The sequence below is a fragment of the Neofelis nebulosa genome, chromosome 11 (genome assembly GCF_028018385.1).
Source record: "Neofelis nebulosa isolate mNeoNeb1 chromosome 11, mNeoNeb1.pri, whole genome shotgun sequence".
Lineage (NCBI taxonomy): Eukaryota > Metazoa > Chordata > Mammalia > Carnivora > Felidae > Neofelis > Neofelis nebulosa.
This window is the reverse complement of record NC_080792.1, coordinates 80,304,707-80,317,163: the sequence shown is the minus strand read 5'-3', so window position 1 is coordinate 80,317,163 and position 12,457 is coordinate 80,304,707.

Genomic DNA, 12,457 nt, shown 5'->3' with positions numbered 1-12,457 from the left:
AGCACCTATCACTCTCCATGATGGTGGCCTGGCCTGGCGGTTTCTCACCTGCCTTGGTTAATGCCCACGGTCTGGAGTTGGTAGACAGTTCAGGAGTCCAGTTACAACTCTTAACACCTCCTCAGTGTATGGCCTTGGGCAGATCCTGAACCCACTCCAGCCTTCTTCAGTTCCTTGACATGTAAAATGAGAGATAGGTTTCTAAAAACATGAAACATAGAATTCCCATATGATCTTAGCAATGCCAGCAACTCCCTAACTCTGTTCCTAGGCATATACCCAAAATAACTCAAGCAGGGGTTCAAGCAGATGTGTGTATACCAACATTCATAGTGGCATTATTGATAGTCGCCAAAAGGTAGAAACAACCCAAGCATCCACTGATGAGTGAATGGATAAGCCAAAGGTAGTGTGTATATACAATGGAATATTATTCTGCCTTGAAAAGAAATGAAATTCTGACACATGTTACTACATGGATGAACTCCAAAAAGATCATGTAAGTGAAATAAGTGAGGCAGAAAAAGATAAATAGTGCATGTTTCCACTTATAAGAGGTACCTAGATTCATAGGGACAGAAAGGAGAAGATAGGCTATTGGGGTTGTTGGGGAATGGAAGAGAGGGACTTAGTGTTTAATGGGTACAGAGTTTCTGTTTGGGATGATGAAAAAGTTCTGGAAATGGATATTGGTGATAGTTATACAAGATTGTGAATGTTCTTAATGCCGCTGAGTTGTATACTTAAAAATGATAAAAATGGCAAATTTTAGGTTATGTATATTTTATCACAATTCAAAATGCAAAAACAGTTGGGGGAGGGGGATTGGACAGGTGGGTCTGTAAGGTTAGTGATTCTGTGAACTTAACTTCAACTTTCTAGGCTTGGTTAGAAGCCATTGATTTTACTATTTATTTTAAATACATGCATTTAGCCGTGCCTGGGTGGCTCAGTTGGTTAAGCCTCTTGACTTCAGCTCAGGTCTCGATCTCACAGTTTGTGAGTTCAAGCCCCGCGTCAGGCTCTATGCTGACAGCTCGGAGCCTGGAGCCTGCTTCAGATCCTGTGTCTCCCTCTCTCTCTGCCCCTCCTCCGCTCTCACTCTGTCTCTCTCTGTCTCTCAAAAATGAATAAATGTTTAAAAAATAAAAAATAATAAATACATGCATTTAATCCACATTCCAACCTCCTTTTGGCAGCTGGCTATAGAGCATCTAAGGCTCTGTTCCTGATGCTTAATCCTGATCTGATGTGGGTCTTTTCCACCAATCTGTGGCAAAAGGAGTAAAAACCCACTACGGACAATATTGTGTGTTTTTCAACAAGTGAGATTTATCAATTCAGGAGTAAATTCTTTATTCTGAGATATTTTCCTGTCTCCTACATTTTGGATATAAAGTATACTTAATTTTGTGAAATGATCATAATTATTTGCACCTGACCAAAAAAACCTGGCAGCCTCTATTTATTTTGCTTATTTATATTCTTAAAGTTATATTTGCTTGTGGAAACCCAATATCTAGGAACACTCACTTCTAACTTAGAAGAGGTCAATAGTCTGGGTGTCATGGATGGACAGAGGGACAGATGGCTCAGTGGTACCTGGAGTGGTGGTTGAGAAGGGACACTCATCAGTGGTCTTAGAGTTCATGAAGATCCCCTCCTCTCCTCATACCTGCCTTCCTGCTCCCACCCACACTTTCTAGCACACTTAACTCGCTTGGACTCCTTGCCTTCAACTGGCTTTTTTTTGGGGGGGGGGGATTTCACGGTGGGAGTTGTCATGGTCTTTGTGTGTCTTTTATTCTCTGAGTTTAGTTACTGAAAGCACTGCACAGGGTGAGGGTGGCAGGTTGCACAGGAGTGAACAAGGCAGACTGGTTTCCTCCTTTCTGGAGCTGTGTTTTAGCAGAGGGAGACAGGAAAAAAAAAACACATAATAAACAAGATGACGGCAGGTGGAGATAAGAGCTGTAAAAAAAAAATAAAACAAGCTGATTGGGGAAATGAGAGCAGGAGAACTGTTTACTGTGTGGTCAGAGGAGACTAGCATTTGAACTGAGATCTGAATAAGGAGGAGTTAGTACTTTTAAAAAACGTAGGGGTAGAATGTTCCAGGCAAATGGAACAGTGAATGCAAAGGCTTAAAAGTATGAACAAGCTCTGTTGTTTTGAGGAACACTTAGGAAGGTAAAGGTCATGTCCTGCTTTTCTTAAAGTTCCTCGAAAGCTCCTTATTACCCTGAAGATAGAGCCTTGATCATATAAGGTTTTTTGGAACCTTGCGTCACCCTCCTATCCAGGCATACTCTGGTCACTCATCCACAAAATCCTGTTCTCAGTGTTTCCCAAAGATAAACTTAAATCAGTCACCTGGAAGGCTTGTCAAAACACAGCCCTCTGGGTCCCACCTCTTAGAATGTGCAATTCTGTAAGTCTGGGGTGGGGTGGGGGGGCTGAGAATTTGCATTTCTATCAAGTTCCAGGAGATGCCCTTGCTGCACTTTGAACCCCTGGTGTGCTCTAAGCTCTGTCTTATTTCTAGGTTCTCTCCCAGGAGAGAGTTCTCTCCCAGGAATGTTCTTTCCCTCTCCCTGCCTCCTTCCCCTGGATACGTCAAACTTTGGCTCTCATTTTTCCCTGATTGCCCCAACGCAGAGAAGAGTGCTCCTTCCCTGTGTATCTTCAGTTCTCTGAGTCTAGCCCATGATATCACACCACAGAGTCACGGCCAGTTGACTTGTCTGTCCCCCACCCCGGATTGTGAGCCTATCGAAGGCAGAGATTTTCTTCTTATTGAAACCTCAGCATTTGGTACAATCTCTGGCATGTAGTCTGTGCCCAATAAATTTTATAAGTGTGTTATAATAATTAAAAGGGTCATGTGACGGGAATCACTTTTCTAAGAGTCAGCCATACTCTCCGTGGTTTGGGGCCAGAGCCACATTAAATGGTCCATTTAATATTAATTCTGGCTTCCTTCAGCTCATGTAGAAACCCACAGAACTGTCTTTCAGGTCTTCCTTCCTTATTTCTTCCTTCTCCCTTCCTTATTTCTAAGTTTCTGAAAGCAGGGAGTCTGGCTTTTGTTTCTGAGTTTCCCCACCTCCCCACGTCTCAGGAGACCTGGCCACCCCCAAAATCACCTGGCATGGGTCTAGTCAGCACCATGTTCTTTGTGTTCAGTGAACACAGGTTCTGAAGATTGTTCAGGGCCTCTGACTCAGCAAGACTCGTGAGTGGAATGGTTAAGAGCAGTCCCACCACTCAGCCAGAAAGCACATTTATAGCCACATTAGACATTTCATATTGAAGTACTTTTACTCAGCTCAGTAAATGACTGCTCCTCTGATCCCTCTCCAGGGCCCACTGTCTGCACTGTCCTGGCCACCAGAGCCATATCCTTGGTACCCAGACTGCCCTATACCTAACATCTATCTGATCAGTCAGCTCCATGCTGTGCCAGTTAAGTATATTGAATATCACCCCTGGTTAAGAGCATGGGCTTTGGGATTGGAAAAACCTAGATCTAAATCCCAGGCCTTGTACTAACCATCACCTGTGTTTCTTTTCAAGCCTCACTTTCCTCATACCCAAAAGGTGGATTACAATAATAGTTTCCCTCTTGGATTGCTATAAGGAGGGAACGAGATGATGTGTTAATTAATTGATTGGTTTATTAATTAATGCTTAATCCAAAGTGAGACAGATAGTAATTGCTCAACAAATGCTAACTTCTGCTATTATTAAAATTGTGGTTATGAATAGTCTAAGCAGAGAAAAACATAAAGAGACTATAGAATGTCACTTCTGGGGGGGGGGGTTGCTGATTGGTGCTCAAGCCTCAGAGCTGCTACAGAGGTCAGGTGGGAAATATATACGCATGAAGAAGCTGGATGAGATGCAATTAGGAGTGGTGGGGTCTGTGGCAAAAAGGAGAGCATCTGCCTTTGACCTGTCATCGCTCAAATTTCCTATTTTCACGTATTTTGCAGAAATCCATCTGTAGGATAGAACACATCTGTAGGCCATATTTATTCTGTGAGCTGCCAGTTTGAGATCTCCAGGAGCCCAACCCCTAAATTTCACAGATGGGGAAGCCGAGGCCAGAGTTAGGTGTAAGAGTTGCTCAAGTTCAGTGAGGACAGGAGTCTTGGCCCTTCAAGCCCTATATGCATTGCCCAACCTCACATAAAGATCCCTTGAAGGATATGGATGGGGCTGGGAGTGATAAGCTGTGATTCAAATTCCCAAATAATAAACCTAGTGAATTCTCCATAAAGTCTAGTTGGGAGGGAGTTCTTAAACAATAGCATTTATCACTTTTCTAAAAACAAAATTCTAAGACACATGTATTTAATCAGCTTCCTTTCCAGAGAAAAATGGCACCCTAGCCATTCTGGCTATATACTCTCAGACAAGTGCCTTCGCTTCTACAGAGCCTGCTTCAGAGTGTCACTGCAAGAGGTAAATGCTCTTAAAGCGCTTGTCCAGAGAGAAAAGATTAAATATACCAGAAGTTATTCTGGGCTTTTGGGTTGTCAGGAGCTTGTGTAGAATCCAGCTTGCCTATAAGGCAAACTAAGTTTCCAGGAGGAAAATGATGCATTAACAACCGTGGTCACATCACTACACTGACTATCGATTTGTTTGGTAATTATTTCTGCAACATCCAATCCAGGGGCAAAGTGGGAGGAAGGGTGCTGCTGCAGAGAGGTATCCCCAAAGCCCCTGGCTGCAGAAGATGCCTGACTGCGGCTCAGCCTCCACATCTGCAGTGTATAGGGGCGTATGAACAGACTTTGCTTTTCTCTTTCTTGTTCTTTTCTTTTTTTTTTTTTCTCTCCAAACCAAAGGTCAGTTGCCTTTGTCTTCTGCTTCAAAACATTCCAAGAGAGAATTCTGTATTCCTTTCAGTAGAAAAGAAGTAGCAGACAAGACAAAGTGAGCCACATTCAGAAGTTGCAGCCTATCTTTAAAAGCAGAAGGCACTGAGGCAATGTAACACCACATACACACACACACACACACGCGTGCACGCGCGGACACGCACACGTGCGCGCACACACACAATAAGGTGAGCCATGGCAGATGGAAGGCTGCTTTTAGATGCAAAACTGGATTCTCTCAGCCAAGTTCTCTTTCCAGCTTCCTGTTTAGAAGAACGTGGATTTGTATGTGCACACACAAATCTAAATAAGACATCAGCTTAGTGTAGTAGATGTGATGCCCAGTGTGTACATGACAAATACGCGTTGCTTGTAAATCAAGGAGCTATGCTCTACACCTCTGCACGAAAGGCTGTTGCATCAGGGGCACTTGGGTGGCCCCGTGGGTTAAGCATCCAACTCTTGATTTTGGCTCAGGTCATGATTTTGCGGTTTGTGGGTTTGAGCCCCGCATTGGGTTCTGTGCTGAGAGCGCAGAGCCTGCTTTGGATCCTCTCTGTCCCTCCCCTGCTTGCCCTCTCTCTCTTACAAAATAAATACACTTAATGACAAAAAAGGTTGTTGAACCAGACGCTAGCAGTGCCTCTTCCCAGGCCAGGAAAAGGTAGTGTCAGGCTTTTCCACAGAGAAATAATCCAGTGTGCCCTGAACATTAGTTGTGTAAATACAACTTCAGAATTTCTGTAGCATTTTGTCTCACCTGTGCTCTTATGATTTGCACTGTTAAAAAATGAAATAATTCTGAATGAGAAATATTATTTTAAGTGGAAGGATAAAGCATAAAAGGTTTTAAAATTATATATGGAGGGGTGCCTGGGTGGCTCAGTTGGTTAAGCGGCCGACTTCAGCTCAGGTCATGACCTCGCGGTCCGTGAGTTCGAGCCCCGCGTCGGGCTCCTTGCTGACAGCTCAGAGCCTGGAGCCTGTTTCAGATTCTGTGTCTCCCTCTCTCTGACCCTCCCCCGTTCATGCTCTGTCTCTCTCTGTCTCAAAAATAAATAAATGTTAAAAAAAAAATTATATATGGAAGGGGAAAATGGGGGTAGGTAGATAGGGTGTCTAGACTTGTCCCACTATACCTTTTTGGCATTTTTGACTCTAGAAACATGTAAATATTTGACATAATTTTTAAAAAGTTGTATTAAAATATAATCCCTAAAAATCCAAAGTAAAAGTAAATAAATAAAACTTAATGTGATTCTATTCCAACTGACTTAATACATAGTAAGTTGACAGGTTAAAAAACTCTTAAACTGGGTCACCTGGGTTGCTCGGTCAGTTAAGTATCCAGCTCTTGATTTCCACTCAGGTCATGATCTTGTGGTCATAAGATTGACCCCTGCATCAGGTTCCATGCTAAGCATGGAGCCTGCTTGAGATTTTTTCTCTCCCTCTCTCTCTCCCTCCCTCTCTCTCTCTCTCTCTCTTTTTGCCTTTCCCCTGCTTGCACACACACACACACACACACTCTCTCTCTCTCTCTCTCTCTCTCTCTCTCTCTCTCTCAAATAAATAAACTTAAAAAAAAAATCTTAAACTGATTTTAGTAATCATATTATAGGTGGCAATGTAAGTCTGAGTGTTCCAAAATAGGCATGTGTGGTATTTGGGGAGAAAGGAAATGAGTAATTATGTTGATGTTGCTAAACTTGGATTTCTGGCATGTCAACAAGGAAATACAAATGTAAGATTTATGATTTATAAGAAAAACCTTCAGCTCTTATTTGAGCTAGACATGTCAGTAGAAACTTGATATATTTTTTGTCTAAAAATAAAACTTCCTAGGTCTCTACGCTAAAAAGTCCTAGAAACAATGACTGACTAACTCTGTCAGGATGAATAACCCTGGAGCCCACTAAAAGGAACCAGTTCTGTTTGGAGAAATGGCTGATTCCTGATCTGGGCAGTTGAGTTTGAGACATCTTGATATATCAGAAAGCAACAGAGGGCCAAAGGCTTCTAGGGTCATATCAAAGGACTCAGAACCCAATTGAATACTCTCCTGACTAAAGGTGGGACAATTATAGCATTATTGAGAATACTAATAGAAATTAATTGAAACATATTAAGTATATTTAAATCTGTAAGTTCATCCTAAGGGAAAAAAATAACACTCAATAATACCTTAATGAGGTCGGTTAGTACACCAACCCATTATTTTTTTAACTAGTAAATAAAGGGAAAGGATCAAGTATTTATTCTGCCTTTTCTATACAAGGGTGCCCTGAGTTGCCCAGATAGTTGATGAGAGGATACTTCTCTATAGAAGTATTATAGCTAATACATGAAAATTAAGTGATAGAACACCACCACCATTTTGCAACTTCTAATAGGTTAATAAATTAGGCAAAGATTTCAATGTCAGTTAGCATGACAAGAAAAGAGAAAAAAATCACACATTATTAACTGGGTGGAATTCTTTTGAACATAAATCTGATTAAATTTCTAGGTCCTACCATCACTTAACAGGGAATAGAGGGCACAGAGAAACGTTATCAATGCTACAGGTATGCAATCAGAAACATACAGATTATGGGAAAGTTTGCTAGACAAACAACCAAGTTTCTTATCAAAAATAAAGAAAAAAAGAAAAATGGAATGTATATATGTGGGAGGTGGGGGATGGGTTTACAGATTAAAGGATACTTAAGGAGGCTGCATCAACCAAGCAAATTAATGGGCCTTATTTGAATCTCAGTTCAAACAAATAAATAAACAAACACTGAAAGACAATTGCAGGAAAAATGGACATTAATGAGGAAATTAAGGAGCTATTGTTAATTTTGTCTGATAAGATGATATTACAGTTACGCTAAAAAAAAAAAGCAGTTTCTATCTTTTAGAGATACAGCCTGTAGTATTTCCAACTGGAATAACACAGCGTCTTGGATTTGCTTCAAAATAATTTAGAAGTATAGAAAGTGGGTTAGAGTAAAAAAAATCAACTATGGGGCGCCTGGGTAGCTCAGTCGTTTGAGCATCCGACTTCTGCTCAGGTCATGATCTCACAGTTCGTGAGTTCGAGCCCCGCGTCGGGCTCTGTGCTGACGGCTCAGAGCCTGGAGCCTGCTTTGGATTCTGTGTCTCCCTCTCTCTCTGCCCCTCCCCTGCTCGCACTGCTATCTCTCTCTCAAAAATAAATAAAACGTTAAAAAAAACAAGTATGTATCAATAGTTGTTGAAATTAGAAGTGGATACAGGGGATCATCATGCTAGTTCCTTTACTTTTCTATCTGTTTGAAATTATCTGTAGTAAAAGGTTTTTTGAAAAGTGAGTCACCTCTTTACCTAACAAGTTTATTTAAGAGGACATTTTAGGAAATGAAAAACCAGAAAAAAAAAAAAAAAGAAATGAAAAACCAGTATCACATGCCCATAGTGGAAGATAACTATAAAAATAAATTCAACGTGGGGCGCCTGGGTGGCGCAGTCGGTTAAGCGTCCGACTTCAGCCAGGTCACGATCTCGCGGTCCGTGAGTTCGAGCCCCGCGTCAGGCTCTGGGCTGATGGCTCGGAGCCTGGAGCCTGTTTCTGATTCTGTGTCTCCCTCTCTCTCTGCCCCTCCCCCGTTCATGCTCTGTCTCTCTCTGTCCCAAAAATAAATAAAAAATAAAAAAATAAAAAATAAATTCAACGAAAACAAAACTATGTTATTAAATTTTAGTTGTCCAAGCTTCTGAATCTGAAGTCAGTTTTTCATTGTTGAAAAGTAGGTACTAATAGATGTGTTCAAGACATTTCAAGGTATGGAGATTTACCTATAATGGTTAGGAAGAAAATTGATAAAAAGGAATATTTTCTCACCACATATGACCACACACTCCAATGGTAGTTAAAGCTCCCATCTGCCTTGGTACCACCTAAAATTTTCTCAGGGAGTACCACCAGGGTTCCAAGGAATATCACTTTGAGAAATAATGGCGTAATTATCATTGGCTTTTGAAACTGGGTTGAATAATTGCAAAGAACACACTCTTCCATCACTATTTTCTCTGGTCTTTCAGCCTCTTCCTTGAGTATATGCAACTCTTTTTCAATGGGAGGTCATTGCACATACCAAATCTTCTTACCACCCTGAGACTCAGTTTCCAAATCTGCAAAATTCAGATAATGGTAGTTCATTGCGAAGATTAAATGGTGATTATAACATCCAACATAGTAACATATATATGATAAGTGCAGCTATTATTATTATTATCTGAGACAGCAATGAATGTGTTTGTCTTATAGACTTTTGGGAACTATCTGTGTTAGTCTAGTGGCATTGGAAGCAGTGTATATCTATGTACTAGAAATGTACAATCGACAGCAAAGGTGGGATTCAGATTAGCCATAAGGTGAAACTTTCCAGCAGTGAGGATTAGTAAACCCTGAGTAGTGCAATCATTCTTTCCTCCCCAAAAGTCTATGTGAAGAAGTACAGAATCTTATAATTCGCATAGTTTAGAACAAAGTTTAAAGGCACAAGGACAGATGAATTGATCTCATTATCATATTTCCTATTATCTCAGAAATTATTTGAATCATTCATTGTTCATTGGACATCTGGAAATGGGAACAGACTGTCAAGTACCCTGATGTCCCTTGATGCTGGTGGATAATGGTTAATTTCATTATACTCAGAGAAGTCATGGGCACAGAGAGAATAAGGGTTTTACCTAAGGTAACACAGTAACATTAGTGAAGTGGGGTGCAAACTGCTTCAGAATGAGGGGTAGCTATTTTTCTGAGCTGCAGATGCTGCCCTTCTTGAATCACTAAGAGGAAAGATACATAAAAATATCTTAAGCTCATGTCCTAAAGTGCCTGGATTTGCAAATCATGGAATCACTTCTCCCTGTTTTCCCCTTTCTCTAATGAAAGCACAATACCAAAAGGCAAAGAAGCACCTTTTAGACATGGATGGCAAGTTGATTTTATCTGGAAGGCCAACTTTGGCCAATTAGTGGTAACTTTTTTTAGTTTTTTTTTACATTTATTTATTTTTGAGAAACGGTGAGACAAAATGTGAGCAGGGGAGGGGCAGAGAGAGAAGGAGACACAGAATCTGAAGCAGACTCCAGGCTCTGAGCACGCAGTCAGCACAGAGCCTGATGCGGGGTTCGAACCCACGAACTGTGAGATCATGACCTGAGCGGAAGTTGGATGCTCAACCGACTGAGCCACCCAGGCGCCCCAAGTGGTAACTCTTCTTTTTTTTTTTTTTCAATTTTAGCTGAATTTTTATTCCATTTTATGGATATACTACAATTTACGTTAATCCTTTCTTTTTTTTTTTTTCAATATATGAAATTTATTGTCAAATTGGTTTCCATACAACACCCGGTACTCATCCCAAAAGGTGCCCTCCTGTAACTCTTCAAAGAATGTGTTGAGAAGGATTCTGAGGTCTTGTCACAGAAAGAGTGCTGTGATGGATTGACTGGTAGACTGCTGGTTGGTGTCTGCCCCAGCCCACCACAGAGGATAGGCAGCAATTGTGCACATATTTGTTTTCACTAACCAGCATATCGACAGGTCTCAATTTATGAGGTGGACTGCTTGTACCTGGGAAAACAAAGCAATTCCCTGAGGGAATGAGAACAAGATGGTTATTTTTTTTTTATTTGTTAATGTTTATTTTTTTGAGAAAGAGACAGGGACAGAGACAGAGTGTGAGCAGGAGGTGGGGGCAGGGGCAGAGAAAGAGAGGGGACACAGAATCCGAAGCAGGCTCCAGGCTCTGAGCTGTCAGCACAGACCCCGATGTGGGGCTCAAACTCACAGACCAGGAGATTATGACCTGAGCCGAAGTCAGACACTTAACAGACTCAGCCACCCAGGTGCCCCTAAGATGGTTATATTTTGATAAACTGATAGAAGAACTGGAGTTTATGTCATATTAGAGAAGCCACACCTACAGTCTAAGTCACATGTGGCACAGTCGCTGCCTATCTCTGTGCTCTGCTGGTGGCTGAGATCACTAATCCATCATAGTACTCTTTCTGGGACAGGACTTCAGAATCTTTTTTTTTGTTTTTAATTTACATCCAAATTAGCATATAGTGCAACAATGATTTCAGGAGTAGATTCCTTAGTGCCCTTTACCCATTTAGCCCATCCCCCCTCCCACAACCCCTCCAGTAACCCTCTGTTTGTTCTCCATATTTATGAGCCTCTTCTGTTTTGTCCCCCTCCCTGTTTTTATATTATTTTTGTTTCCCTTCCCTTATGTTCATCTGTTTTGTCTCTTAAAGTCCTCATATGAGTGAAGTCATGATTTTTGTCTTTCTCTAATTTCACTGAGAATAATACCCTCTAGTTCCATCCATGTATTGCAAAGGGCAAGATTTCATTCTTTTTGATTGCCGAGTAATACTCCATTGTGTATATATACCACATCTTCTTTATCCATTCATCCATCGATGGACATTTTGGCTGTTTCCATACTTTGGCTATTGTTGAAAGTGCTGCTATAAACATGGGGGTGCATGTGTCCCTTCGAAACAGCACACCTGTATCCCATGGATAAATGCCTAGTAGTGCGATTGCTGGGTCGTAGGGTAGTTCTATTTTTAGTTTTTTGAGGAACCTCCATACTGTTTTCCAGAGTAGCTGCACCAGCCTGCATTTCCAAGGACTTCAGAATCTTTCTCAACACGTTCTTTAAATAGCCACTACAAGTCGGTTGGTGTTGGCTTTCCGGAGTTGGTAAGGTGGAAAGAGGACAAATGTTAGGCAAGGAGGCCCCAGAATGTGAGTTAGACTGTGTACCCCTTCAGGGAAGGCACCATGTCTTGTTTACCATTGAACCCTCCATGCCCAGGATTATACCTAACCAATGTAGGTATTGATGAATGATTATCAAGCCAAAAATGGGCTGACTTACGATGCTAACGGGTAATGATTCCAACAGCAGCAGCAACAATACTTCCCATTTAATGGGTATTTGCTAGGAACCAGACACTGTGCTACATCCTTTACAGGTAATATTTCACCTAATCCTCACAAAAACCATCGAAATACGGGTTAATATCTCTATTTTGCAGATGGAGAAGCTCTGGCAGAGATTTGTAACTAGCCCAATGCCATCCAGCAAAACTGTGAGAGAGCCAGACTTCATACCCTAGTTCTGTCTGACTCTAGAGGCTGTGCTCTTAACAATGCAAATAATAACTTCCTTTGTAGTAAACTATGTTCCAAATGCTGTTCCATACCCTGCACGTGCATTAGGTCCTTTAATCCTTACATTTAAACACATGATAGTTACACTCTATGGAACCTTCATTTTACTGATGAGAAAATTTAAGCACAGACATGTGAAGTCACTTCTCCGTGATCATGTAGTTAGGAAAGGGCCGAGCTGGAATTTGAACCCAAGCAGCCTGGCTTTCAGGCCCTGAATTTATCTACCCAAGACTCTCAATTTAGAAGCCTCACCACCATGGGTTATCTGATTGTTTTGGAATGCCTTGGTATCCCAAGGACTCCCAAGCAAAAACAGAAGCTATTTTTCGCAGACATCCTT